Genomic DNA, 14654 nt, shown 5'->3' with positions numbered 1-14654 from the left:
TATAAACGTGTTCATTTTTGTTATCTAATCTTAACCGTCACCACTTGTTGTCTAAACGTAACCGTCACCACTTGTTGCCTAAACTTAACCGTCACAGTCATGAACCAGTCACTGCCTTAAATAGAATGTCATATTTCCTATGCAGAGCTTGACAGTAATATTTTTGCTCCCCAGCCACTGTGGCTACTGGTTTTCAAAAGTTACCAGCCACTAAGCATTCTCACTAGCCACAAATGTGTGTACCTTTATAGAGATATTAAGAAATAAATACACTATATAAAGGTCAGCTTCTTATCTATATCGGAAAAAAATGGTGCAGGGATGTAGAAGATTAATTAGAGAGAAAACTCTACTGAAAAAAACCTGGCAAGATGAATACTGCCTGTTTAAATATTAACAACATTTATCTATAACAACAATCAACACTGAAGTCTAATGCAATTGAAATACATACAATTCATAAAACATAGAACATTTAAATATGTTTAATTGAAAGCCTTAGTAATGACTATATACAGGATATCTAAGCAGCAATCACATACAGGTGCATCTAAAACATTAGACCATCATGACATTTTCCCCGTATATTAGATGAGTTACTGAAAATTTGTGTTCTTTTACAGTTTCATATTTGAAGTTTGTATTAAAATCACAAACTAAACCCCTTTTGCCTTTTCCCCGGCGTGGGAATAGTATGTTTAACAGTAAAAGTTGAAACAAATCCAAACATTTTTATCAGTTTTTTTTTTTTCCTCAGCCAAATCCCACTAGTGGCTAGTCCGCCTCATAAATACACGGCGATCAACCAATCACAGCGAACTACAAACAAGGACAAGGATTTCTCATCCCCATCATGTTTTATTCAGAGAGCAGCCGGAAGTCCTGGCTGAAAATGTAAACAGAACGGAGGAGTTACACTGTGTCCTTAACAGCATGTGAGCGTCAGACTAGACTACCAGGCACTGACGCTGTCTGTTCACATTTATTCACAGAATGTGTGGAACAAGCTGTAAAATATTCAATTCAATTCAATTTTATTTTCAGTGCCAAATCATAACGAAAGTTATCGCAGGACACTTTACAGAGTAGGTAAAGACCACACTCTATGACTTATTTATGATTTACATAGACCCAACAATTCCCGTGTAGAGTACGGTGGCAATGAAACTTCATGATCAGCTGCTCTCTGTCCATCGCAACACTTTCAACGCGCACGACAGGAATAAAATAGAAACCGGGTAGTTTGCTGAGAGTGAAACAGCCAGGAGACCAGCCAGACCACAGCCAGCAGAGGCAACAGGTGCTTTAGGGAGCTTTTTAAAAAATGTCCGTTTTACTTGGATCACCGATGAAAAAAGGTTCAGAAAGGTTCTTTAGCCTAAATGCTTTGTTATGTATTTTATCTTTTAGAGCTATGTTTTTATATGTGAAAATATTTTGGTTGCGCTTCTCAGTAACTTACATATCGCCCACCCCTAACCTCGCTACGCTTTATTAATTATTGATGATATGTTTACCATGGGGGCAGGCCGACTGAGGACAAGTGTTTTGAGGGGAAAACCAAAGTGCTCTCTGTACGTATGTTATTGGCTGCACACATTTCCTCCATTGTGAACTTTTTTTTCCTTGTGTAATGTCATGTGGGAGTGACAAAGGCTATATTCTGCCCCAACAAAGCCTCCCTGTGCTGCGTGAGGATGATGCTGTTAAAAAACAATCTGCATTGCAAAGAAGCTATTATGTTTTATGGTTTCTATGAATCTCAATGTTGACTTCTGCTGTTTCTGATTGGACGAGTGGCTGTTTATATGTAGAATTCTAGATGAATCTCCTCTCAGATAGTAACTATGTGTCGTCTTCGCCAAGAGGTGCTATTATGGCCAATTTCCACTGCGGTAACAGTGAACTAAACTCTGCCTTCTGTCTGCCCTCTGTGTTTGACTGTGCAGCGTCATTTCTCTGCATTGCTGATGCAGCGGCGAAATGCTGACAAAGGAGACAATCGCTCATTCTGGCATTGGTGTCATGCTTGGCCTTCACCGTCTCAGGGCTTTGTCTTTAGAAGGCTCTGCCACATGTTAAATAACAGAGATGGTATTCCTACTGCAGCCATTTAGAATATATAGTATTTCCGCTGGTTTCGTTGAGAAATGCAAGGAGAGGAAGCAGGAGTAAAACCAGCTGTTCATCTGCTGTGCTGTGGACACAAAAGCTTTTCAGTGTATCTGAAGTGTTCACTCTTGATCTGAACAAACAAACTCTCATTTTGCTTCCTCCATAATGCTTTAATCACCTGGTGAATCCCTCTCTCATGTAGTGTGGATGCAGACAGCCAGTGCAGATAGAGTACAATGTGCTGTGAGGATAATTGTCCATTTTAATCCACTCCTCAGCAGTGTTTTAAGGTCAGCCCCACTGGCAGTAATGACCTGTCAATCAAATCACATCCATCAGGGCTCATGGGAATGGGGATGAAACATCATGGATTTAGTTAGTGTTCTAGCATGTCACATCTTTACCATGAACTCATGACAATGTTTCAGAAAAACCACAGGCAGCGGAATATATTATCACTGCTGAACAACCCCACAGTCTGCAAGGTTGCTCTAAATCCATGTAAAGGCTGTAGCCTGCAGCTGTAAGCTTTGCAAATGCAGCTCTTATTGAAATGGCAAGACGCCCTACTTACCCTTTAGAGACTAGCCCTGAAATGAACCAAAAGTGGGTGGCTGAAGGGAGTTCTATGTTCAACTGTACAACACATGGCGCATCTGAGCAGAAAGAGGGACAGGAGTCACCCATCACCAGAGACCTGGGTTCATTTCCCAGCAGGGACACCTCAGGCTTGGCCCAGGCCCCCAAAGATTATTAGTGGTTGTTTTTAATATGTTTGAAGCCAGTAAGGGAGCGTGTCCCTGTCGCTGAGACCTCTGAAGACCGGTTTCCTCTCCTCCTGAACTACCACTCGTCTCCTATTAGCAAGTGACTTGGACGAGTCCTTGGCCCTTTCACAATTTTCATTCCAAAAAAAAAGAGTTTTCTCAAGTTTTTTTTTTCTTTGTGTATGAATTTGAAGGTACCTGGAAATACCTCTACAGTTCTATGCACAAATGTTTCCTTCAGTGGAGAAATCGGTGTGAAGTTCTGTCCACTTTACAGTGGTTTTTGCTCTGCATAATTATTCATCTTCAAAAGAATAATCCATTAGAACATGTGTGAGTAGAGCTGTTCTACTGTGTTGTGATTGGCTAGTACTACTTGGCTATGATTGGGTAGTACTCGATGCCTCGACTCGTCCTTGATCGCTAGCCAGTCATCTATCTGGCCAGGCAGAGAAAAATTTAGGGCCGACCTATATGGGATCTTTAAGACTAAGACAATACTGATTTTAGAGGGAAAAATTCACCAATTATTAGGGGTGAAACGAATAATCAACAGTCTACAAAAATCACTGTCTAAATTAGTTGCCAACGCATGTAATTATTGAATTGTTCACAACATCAAGGGGCAAGCCTGGCCTGCGTGTGTGTGAGTATTTCTGAAGTCAGCCCAATGAACAGAAAGAAACCGTGTTGCTGTCATTTCTGGTCACACTGCTTCAGTCCTCTTGGAGCAGACAACTCCTCAGGATTTGTGTGCACGATTGAATGAGGTGAGAGCCTGCTCGGGGTTCTTCAATTGTACAGCAAGTTCATTTCCTTTAAACATGCACAATACATGTAAATGGAGAGCTGTTTCACCAGATTAGTTTTACGTTTTAAAATGAATTTGAAGTATTTACTTAACCACAAAACTTATAGTACAGTTTAAAGCAGTTTTAAATCTAAATAATTACATGAACATGTTTTAACTGTAATGAAAATAGACCTTTTCCTTCTGGATTGTTCACCAATTCTACACAAGTATGACTCTGTAAAAGTACTCAGAAGGCTAATTCCTAAAAACAACAACTTTATTAAAGAATATTGAACATTATTATTGGTTACAATGTATTACATTGTAAACCAATTCTAAATGAACACAAAAAAGAAATCCCCATACGAATGGCGACTTTGTTTGGCTAATTTTTTGTCACCAGTGCAGCATGAAGGCATGGAGGAATTATAGCTAATGATTGTTTTTTTTAAATGCTTGCTATAAATGAGTTCAATAAAAAGCTTCATCTCTTGTCACATGCCAGGAAAGACAATGCTATCACTGTAATGTACAGCCAATCATAATGTATTGCGCCATCTGTAAATGCATCTGCTATGTACAGCGGAACTAACAATTATTTTCATTTTTGTAATAATGTAATGTTGTTTTTATCAATTCATCAATAGATCATATACCAGAGCAGAACTTTCTTATGAAAAAGAACATAAAAAACCTACTTTAAAGTATGTTTTTAGGGGCTAAATGGAGTTATATCGGATCATTGCAATCTTGCATACTCGCTGATACTGATAACAGCATTTTAGGCCGCATAGTCATTTGAATCAGTATCGGTTAATGACTACAAGTTTGAAAATGAAACAAATGTGGAGGTGTGGATTTAGAAAGAAGTGATCTTTTCAGACCTCTGTAGCCCGCTGCTCATCTCTGCTGCAGGTTGGAGGCTCCAGGACACTCAAGCCACTACCAGCATAACACAACCCTGACTAAACTGCTGGCGGGTTGAATTGCATCATTGGTGCAGGTTTTTGACCATGAAGAAGAATGCATGGCATTTAAAAAGAAAATGTGTGCTTCAATGATTTTGACAGGGGGTGAGCCTGATTTTGTGCTTGAACTCTGGCTGTACCGTACAGTCCATGCAGTGCCTGCCTTCCTGCCCACGGCCCCTCTGTGGCAGCTCGACACACTGAGAGCGGAGCCTTCTCTATAGACCCTGCTGGCCAGTTCAGTAGCCCACTCATCTGTCCCAGTGACTGAGCCTGTTGTGCCTGTGTTGCTCATGTGACAGCTCTGTGGAGCTCAATGACTTTCCCCCGCAGCCTCAGTGCTATTATGTTTTATTGGAGGGGGCTGCTGATGAAAAGAGAGTCAGTCAGCCCTCCGGGGCCCAGGGGCAGCAAAGCCTGCTGGGAGCCCGTCGCCATGACTGCATCGCGCTACAGAGAGAGAGGAAGGAGGCCACAGAGCGGATGCAGACATGTGGAGCAGCCAAATGGCAATTTTGGGCTGGTAAAGAAGACTTAAATCACATGTTTCACTCACATACTGAGGTCGGCTCCAGTATTTTGAGACACCCTCTGTTCTTATGCACAGACCCCCAAAATAGACACGCTGTAAAAAGAAAAAACTTTTTTCTTTCTGGCTGTATATTTGAATACTACTTACTCTTACACATCCCACTTGGAACATTTGTTTTTAAATATACTTTCTGACCTGCGAGATTTGTTCTCAACATGAGAGCGAGAAAAATTTGCCAACTGCCGATATGACGGCTGAAACATTTGACATGGATTAAAAATAGACCTTTTCTATGCGGATTATGCAAATATGACTGAAGGATCCCCCCATAAACAAATAACTTTATTAAAGAATATAGGTCTAGTGCACAGTATATGTCATTCATAAATGGGATAAAATAACACCGGAGACTTAAAAGACATAAAAGTGTCACACCTGATCTCTTCTCATCCTTTTGTCCTCATTCTCTTTGCTTTTTTACTCTTTCTCATTTCCTGTCTTCTACTTTCTTACTTGTTTTGTCCTGTGTTTTCTGCCAAGACACAGAGAGGCCAAAGCAGCAGCAGCACTTTGCTTCATTTCTAGCAGTCCACCACCTCACTACATCCACATCTCTGCCATTCAGCTGTTACACTGGTGAGTTTAAATGACAAAGCAATGTTTTTAAAAGTAGCAGGTGGTGTGCTACACTAATCATGACCTGCTTCACATGTATTGATCTTGTGATTATAAAACCAGTTCACTTTTACCAAACGAAGCATTTAGTCTGTGGTGGCCTAACTCAACCAATAACAGGAAGTCATCATGTAATAGGCCCTCCACACACAAACTGTCGGCAGCATCTTTCCACGTGGGTGTCTGCTGTTGCAGAACAAATAGTTGCATCACATTGCTGAAGCTTCCATGCACTTGCAGCACCATCATCGCGCTGCTCCAGCAATCAGCCAAGCCACAGAGACAGATTAAATTAGATTAGCGGGCTGAGCTTTAAAGTCAAATCAGCAGCTAATGGGTTTGAACATATTTGGCAGGGGTGACAGCACGTCTTTTGTAAATAAAGGGCAGTTAGGAGGCGCGCCATGCAGTTAACCCCAGCCCTCCTGCCACACAATAACTCCATTGTGTAATTCTACTGTCAGTCAAAGAGCTGGCAACCACTCTTTAAGTTTATCCATGCCTGGTGATTTAACTCGTTAAGAAAAGTTGGACCTTTTCTATGTGGATTAAGCAAATATGACTCTGAAGGATGCTCGCATAAACAAATAACTTTATTACATTCCTTTGTCCTCATTATCTTTGCTTGCTCTTTCTCATTTCCTGTCTCTTCTACTTTCTTTGTCTCTTGAAAAATAACATAGGACAAAACGAGTAGACAGGCCAAAGCAGTCAGCAGCACTTCGCTTCATTTCTAGCAGTCCACCACCACCGTGCCTTGTAGCATGTCAGAAATGTCCTTGATGGTGTAATTCTGCACTTTCTTCCCCACAGTTGAGAGATGTACAAAGCACTAATTCTGTTGTAGGAGTTAGTGAAGACTCTCTCAGGGTTTTTACATATAGTCCTTTTTAAATAAACCAAACTCAGTCCTCTCAAAGTGGACCAACAGAAAATGCACTCTTTTGGCGTTCACATTGTCATATGAGAGTCGGACCAGTCCTTACTTATTCAGTAACTGCGTAGCTATTTGACACTCAATTAGTGTGATGAACAGGCTTCATCAGTGCTAATCACACATTAGAGAAAAAACACTTCTGACCCTGTATTTAACAGTTACTGGTAGATGATTCATTGTCATCGTATGCAGGATGTGAACATTGTATCCAGAAATATAAAACCTGTGACAGAGTATAAGTTCTATCTCAGACCAAGCTTCATTCCACTAGTCTTGCTAGCGTTCCGTCTTTTTGTTTTTCCGAGCATCTGCAGTTAGTCTAGAGGGCTAAAATACAGCGACAAAGAGCAAAGCAACCTTGAGCACTTTGTGTTCACAATGCACAGGTTAAGTGTGTGTAAAAAATGCTGACTAATCCCTCTGAGTTCCTCTGGAGAGCTGAGAGTGACGGTGGAAACACTCAATCATCAGCATCAGATAAATGTTCAAAAACTAACCTTTTATTTCCCTGTTTCCTGGTTGAGCTTTGGCACATCTGTCTTTAGCTGGAGCACTTGGGTCTCTATATCCATCACCATGTTACAGTATTCAATTCAATTCAATTTTATTTATAGTGCTAAATCATAACAAAAGTTATCTCAGGACACTGACTAGGTATAGACCACACTCTGTGACTTATTTATGATTTACATAGACTCAACAATTCCTCCATAGAGTACGGTGGCATGAAAACCTTCCCTATAACAGACAGGAACGTGGAATAGACCCAGCTCTCTGGAGGACGGACATCTGTCTGCAGCGGTTGGGGAGGAAGAAAAGGAAAGAGAAAGAGAGGAAAGACAGACAGATGGACAGAGAGACAAAGACAGATGTACTCGCATCCTCTAGCCTAGTTAAACAGGCTTCCTGAGCAGCGCAAGTAGCACTAACTGCTGAAATTTACCATAAATCAATGAATTTTGAGATTTGTGATTTTTGAGTCCACTTTCACGTCCAGTGTCAATTCTTGCGAGTGCTTAGTGTTTCGATTTCTCCTAGAAAGAAAATGACTCTGTTCGGAGCATGGTCAAACAATTTATTACACCCCAAATCCACCATTTTTTAATGCAAGAGTTAGAGTTTCATTCTCATGGCATCTCTTAAGGTTTGCTCAGGTGTACAAGTGTCGTTTTTCTTCGGCTCATGTGGAAAAGTCAAAAAAAGCTAAATGAAAACATAAATCATGGGGTTCATGCATGTAGTTGACAATGTAATCCATTGTATGATATGACAATAATTCAATTAAATTTTATTTACAGTGCCAAATCATAACAAAAGTTATCTCTGGACACTTTACAAACTAGGTAAAGACCACACTCAATGACTTATTTATGATAAACATAGACCCAGCAATTCCCCCGTAGAGTACAGTGGCAAGGAAAACCTTCCCTTTAACAGCAGGAACGTCGGACAGACCCAGCTCTGTGGAGGACGGACAACTGTCTGCACTGGTTGGGGAGGAAGAAAAATCCATAGTAATGTGAATATGACTTATATGTTATGGCAGTTAATACAGCAGAATAGTAGAAACCAGCACAGCTAAGGTGATAGATTATATTCAAGATTCAAGATTCAAGAAGCTTTATTTATCCCGAGGGAAATTATTGTGTAACAGTTTCAATACAAAGGTGGGAAAGGATCAGAGTAACAATAAGCTAACATAATCAAATCAAAATAAAGCTAACGTAATATAAATCAAAATAATTAAGTGTGACAGAGTGCAACAGACATTGTGGTTAAGCATAGGTATATACAATATACAACAATACGCACTGTGCAGTTTAGCAGCAGATTGAAATAAAATAAGTACAAACTAAATAAGTGAAAAGGAGCGATATGTTAGAAGTGTTAAAAATGTTAAAAATGCAGCAGCATTTCCTACAGAACTAAGTGACAGTAAAGTACAGTGTAGCAGCATTTTACTGAGATACGTTACAGTAAACCACAGTGAAATGTAGCAGCATTTCCTACAGAACTAGGTTACAGTAAAGCACAGTAAATTGTAGCAGCAGTAAGTTACAATACCACTAAATAAAGTGATGTAGTGGTGATATAAAGTGACAGTGTAAAGTTTAGCAGCATTTCTTACTGAAGTAAGTAACAGTACAACTGAATAAAGTGGTGCAGTGATGATATAAAGTGAAAATGTGACATTTTCTCAGGATACAGTGTCTCCACTGTTCCTTACCTGACCGGGGGGAGATGAATTATAAAGTTTGATGGCCACCGGAAGAAAAGACTTCCTCCGGCGTTCAGTATTACACCGGGGGAGAATGAGTCTGTGGCTGAAGGTGCTTCTGCTGGAGGTCAGCAGATAGTGGACAGGGTGAGAGTTGTTGTCCACGATGCTGTGCAGTTTAGACAGCATCCGCCTCTCAGACACCGCCACCAAAGAGTCCAGTTTGACCCCCAGGACGGAGCCAGCCTTCCTGATGATCTTACTGATTCTCTTTGCGTCTGCTGCCCTCAGTCTGCTGCCCCAGCACACAACAGCAAAGAAGATGGCACTGGCTACCACCGACTGATAGAACATCCTCAGCATGGTGTTACATACATTGAATGACCGGAGCCTCCTCAGGAAATAGAGACGACTCTGGCCCTTCTTGTAAACAGCCTCAGTGTTCTTGGACCAGTCCAGTTAGTTATCCAGGTATACTCCAAGGTATTTGTAATCCTGGACTACATCCACAGTCACGCCGTGATGGAGATGGGTGTGGGGGCAGATTTACTCCTGCGGAAATCCACCACTAGCTCCTTAGTCTTGGTGGGGTTTAGAATCAGGTGATTAGCAGCACACCAGTCGACGAAGGAGTCCACAACGCCCATGTATTCCTCCTCCTTTCCCTCACTGACACAGCTAACAATTGCAGAATCGTCAGCAAACTCAAGCAGGTGGCAGGACTCAGAGAGGAGCTGAAAGTTTGAGGTGTACAGGGTGAACAGAAATGGGGAAAGAACAGTACCCTGTGGAGCTCCAGTGCTGCTGACCACAGTGTCAGACACTCCGTCCTGCAGTCACACATACTGTGGTCGACCCGTCAAGTAATCCGTAATCCAGGAAACCAGGGGAGGGTCCACCTGCATCTGCGTCAGTTTACGTCCCAAAAGAGCAGGCCGGATATTATTGAACGCACTGGAGAAGTCCATGAACAAGATTCTCACTGTGGTTCCCGGTCTGTCCAGGTGGGCGCAGGCACGGTTGAGCAGGAAGATGATAGCGTCCTACACAACCTAGTCTCGGCTGGTAGGCAAACTGTAGAGGGTCCAGTGATGAGCTGACCAGGGGCCGAAGAAGTGACAGGACCAGCCTCTCCAGGGACTTCATCAGGTGCGATGTCAGCTGCACCGGTCTGCAGTCTTCGGAGGTGCTGGGACACACCTTCTTTGGTACTGGTACCAGGCAGGATGTCTTCCACAGCACAGGGACCTTCTCAAGACTCAGGCTGAGGTTGTAGATGTACTGCAGGACTCCACACAGCTGGGTCGCACATGCTTTGAGGACCCTCGGACTGACACCGTCAGGACCTGCTGCCTTGCCTGGGCGGAGTCTGCTCACCTGCTCTGCAGTGAAGGTCTGTCTGCTGTGTGTTTGGTGGGGGTGGAGAAAGGTGATAGCGGGGGGAGGGGACAGGTAGGGCAAAATCAGGAAGGAATCAAGGGGGGGGGGGTGTCAGCATGACTGGAGGTTTGGAGGTGGATGGTTGTGGAGGAGCCGTGGGGGGGTGGTCCAGAGCCCTTTCGTCAAATCTGTTGAAGAACAGATTCAGTTCATTGGCACGTTCAGTACCAACTCCTACTGTCTGGCTACCAGATGGTTTGTAGCCAGTGATGCTCCTCATGCCACTCCACACGTCCTTTAAATTGTTCTGCTGGAGTTTGGGCTCCAGCTTCCTCCTGTAGGTGTCTTTGAACCTGTTGGATCCTCTCCTTCAGCTCCCTCTGGACCTGCCTCATCTGCTCTCTGTCCCCATCTCTGAAGGCCCTCTTCTTCGCATTCAGCAGGACCTTGATGTCCCTGGTGACCCAGGGCTTGTTATTTGGGAAACAGCGTACAGTCACTGTAGGAACAACACTGTCCACACAGAAATTGATGTACCCTGTTATGCAGTCCGTGAGATCATCAAGGTCCTCTCCATGAGAAAAACAGAGCAAATCCCAGTCTGTAAGTTCAAAGCAGCCCTGTAAAGCTTCATCAGTCTCCTGTGACCATCTCCTCACAGTCCTCGTGGTCACAGGAAGCCGCTGGACTTGGGGCTTATACAGGGGATGCAGGTGGATGAGGTTGTGGTCTGATTTTCCAAGAGGAGGAAGGGCAGTGGAGCTGTAAGCCTCCTTAACATTAGCATACATTAGATCCAGTGTCTTGTTTTCCCTGGTGGGACAGTCCACAAACAGCTTGAAAGTGGGCAGTGTTGCAGCCAGAGTGATGTGGCTGAAGTCCCCAGATATTGCAATGAATGCGTCTGGGTGCCGTGTCTGAAGGCCCGCGACGACGGTGTGGATGACGCCACTCGCGCGCGCCGCGTTTGCAGTCGGAGGAATGTAAACAACCATGACGATCACGTGTGAAAACTCCCTTGGCAGATAGTATGGCCGAAGACTCACTGCAAGCAGCTCAATGTCCTGGCTGCACACAGCTCCTTTACAGTAACGTGTCCAGGATGACACCACTTGTTGTCAATAAGAATAGCAAGTCCCCCACCTTTCCTCTTGCCACTCTCACGGTGACTCCTGTCCGCCCGAACAGTCTGAAAGCTGTCCACAGTTACATTAGAGTCCGGGATGTCCTCGTGGAGCCACGTCTCCATGAAACACAGCACACTGCTCACACGATACATCCACTGAGTCTTCACCAGGCCCGCCCACTCGTCCATCTTATTAGCCAGCGACCTCACGTTCCCCATGGTGATGGAAGGGAGAGATGGTTTGTATCTCCTCTTCTTTTCCCGTTGTTTACGTCCAGCCTTACATCCCCTGTACTTTCTCCTCAGTTCTGTGGGGATTTCAGGCCTCTCACGCATCAGTGGCGTTGGTATTAGCGACAACAGCTGTTCGCGGGTGTAAACAATGGAGCCGCCGCATTGTTGCGTTCAGACGGAGACGCGGTCGGCAAAAATAGTCCCAAGAATGAGACAAATGGACAAAAAACATGTAAGAAAGTTAACGAACATAGTTGGCTAAGGTTAGCACAACGACTTACAGGAAAAAGCACTAATAACAGTAAAATAAGATAAAATAGCTAAAAAGTGCAGAAAGGAGAGAGAGCAACTGTTGCTGTCTGCCGCTTTACACAGCGCCGGAACCAGAAGTCTATATAGCATGCAGGACCACGGCAGCAGGCACCACCACGATCATATTCTTTAATAAAGTTGTTTAAGAAAGCAGCCTTCTGAGTACCTTTAAGTTATATTGGTCCAAAAGAAATTCCAGGAAGGAAAGATCGATCATTTCATTTCGAATTTCCACATTGGAAAAGTCTATCGCCATGTTAGCAATTGGTGAAAAATTCCCCTCTAAAATCTTGATTGCTGTTGGTTTTAAAAATCCTAAAATGGAGTCACATTTTTACTTTTGAATGGGTTTGTTCTGCCAGCATGGATATATTGCAGTTTTTCTTGTCTGTAAAGCACACACCATCTTTTTAATAACAATGATTCTGTGCATGAAATGAAAAGATCATTTCAAGTCGACAACCAGATGGCGTTGTGTGTGTGTGTGTTTTTTTTTTCAAGCCTGCTTGTGATGCCCTACATTTAACAGCATCTCCTCATTCACACCTGAAGAAGTGAATGAATGCATTTCTAATGTCCACCTGCCTGCTGCAACTACAGAGTGGTGGAACAGGGCCATCACACAAGCTTTTCATTCAAACTGGCAGCTTGTGTGTTTTCTGCAGCAACCTGTTGTTTACTAATGGAAATATTCGGGTCATAATGGTGACAGGTTGCTGTGTCAGTCAGGTGAGATGGTTTTTGTTTGTCTCAGTAAATTGGGGTCTGGAAACTGAAACTAGAAAAAATCAGTGTTTATCAACCTCTTCCTCTCAATCTTTTATCACACTACCTCATGTTTTATCACCATGGTAATAGGTCAAAAAAGCTGGACTAATAGAAGTTGAGGCTGTCTGTCCCTTGGCGTTGACCCAAAGCATGCTAGGACAGATTTTCAAGACCCATTTTCGCAGAGAAGTGTGAATGACGGGGGCTGGCACATGCAGTTGATATTCATATTTTATTGAATTGGACGATGAATAATGGATCATCTCTGTGCTCCCGCAGGGCCTCTGTTTTGGCGGCACACAAAGCTATGTGGAGGAAATAAAAATCCTGATACGCTGAAAACCAGAGGTATGACTCTTCACACTCCACTGGATTCACACACACATTTGTAACCTCACACAAACACGCTTCCAGATGAATTCAGGCGCGTTTACTTGCATGCATGTGCATCGCTGTGTTACAATGACCTCCTGTAAATACTGACGGCAGATGGACTGCAAAACATGCTCATTGTTTTTCCTCGTCTTTAACTGCATGTGTGTCATAAGCACACACATGCACTAAAGCTTGCACAGATACCCACCAGCTGGCCACCACTAGCTGAGATTGTTTTCCAGAGGCTGGCCAGCTGTCCCAAGTGGATTCACATACCTGTGGTGCATTAGCATGGACTGTATATACTATACTGGGCAGCATGTGTTCACTTGAAAAAGCCACTGTGTACCAGTGTGTTATCAGTGGAGCAGGATGTTGCTGATGGTGTTTCAGGTTGACCTACAAAGCAACAGATGCTAATGGCTGAAAGTGCTAAAGGCTTAAGTGTATATCTGGTAGGCAAACTCTATATCTTTATATATATTGTGTGTGTGTGTGTGTGTGTGTGTGTGTGTGTGTGTGTGTGTGTGTGTGTGTGTGTGTGTGTGTGTGTGTGTGTGTGTGTGTGTGTGTGTGTGTGTGTGTGTGTGTGTGTGTGTGTGTGTGTGTGTGTGTGTGTGTGTGTGTGTGTGTGTGTGTGTGTGTGTGTGTGTGTACACATGTTTCTCACTTTCTAAAATAAAATGTATTCAAAACAAGTTCACTAATACAACTTATCGCCTGGGTGTTGCACAATGACCCTGTCATGTAGGTCACATGTAGGGATGCTCGATATTGGCTTTTCTGCCGATATCCGATATTCCGATATTGTCCAACCCTTAATTTCCGATACCGATATCACCCGATACCGATATATGCAGCCTTTTTACACCAAAATTCATCACATATCACCTATTATGGAATTAACGCATTATGCGTAATGTTATTGTGATGCCCCACTGGATGCATACATAAATTCAACACGGCTTTTCAAATTTGAACACAGTCTGTACAAAATAAGTTATTGAAAAAAGTGCCATTCATTTATTTGTTTGTGTTTTTAGAGAGAATATTTTGCCTCAAACAACACTACAGACAACATCACAACAAGGAAGATGCATATCTTCAGTCCAGAGTAGTAAACAAACATAGTCCTCTTTTTCCAGACTGAGTAACGACTGAGCCATAACTTGGCAAATAAAACAATCAATAAATTAGCAGTTAAGCTCAACATGCTAACCTGTATTGGATCTAATGGATACAGCACCAGAAATTAGCTTCTCGGCGTGACTATAAACAATGCCGTACAATTCAGGTAAGCACTGGTCTGAGAAATACTTGCGACTGGGTATGACATAACGTTGCTCAAGGAACTCCACACGTTTGGTTAATCCGGCATCTTGAACGATAGAAAAAGTATGTTTCTCGGTGTCGGCTGTTGCTTCTTTTCATCACTTTGCTGCACAGATGTAGCG

General features: G+C 43.0%; 1 protein-coding gene across 4 annotated transcripts in view; it reads left to right on the top strand.

Annotated features, from left to right (window-relative positions):
- Positions 1–14654, top strand: part of fynb (FYN proto-oncogene, Src family tyrosine kinase b) — a 108691-nt gene that overhangs the window by 12658 nt on the left and 81379 nt on the right. For 3 of the 4 annotated variants that reach the window (XM_083934090.1, XM_083934088.1, XM_083934091.1), the window contains exon 2: positions 13105–13173. The gene's annotated coding sequence lies outside the window, so the exon portion shown is untranslated. Of the gene's footprint in view, positions 1–5786; positions 5812–13104; positions 13174–14654 lie in introns of those variants that run through there. The other variant, XM_083934089.1, reaches the window with a different exon arrangement.

This window comes from Echiichthys vipera (genome assembly GCF_963691815.1).
Source record: "Echiichthys vipera genome assembly, chromosome: 19".
NCBI classification, from domain to species: domain Eukaryota; kingdom Metazoa; phylum Chordata; class Actinopteri; order Perciformes; family Trachinidae; genus Echiichthys; species Echiichthys vipera.
This window is presented reverse-complemented; position numbering and strand designations above follow the sequence as displayed.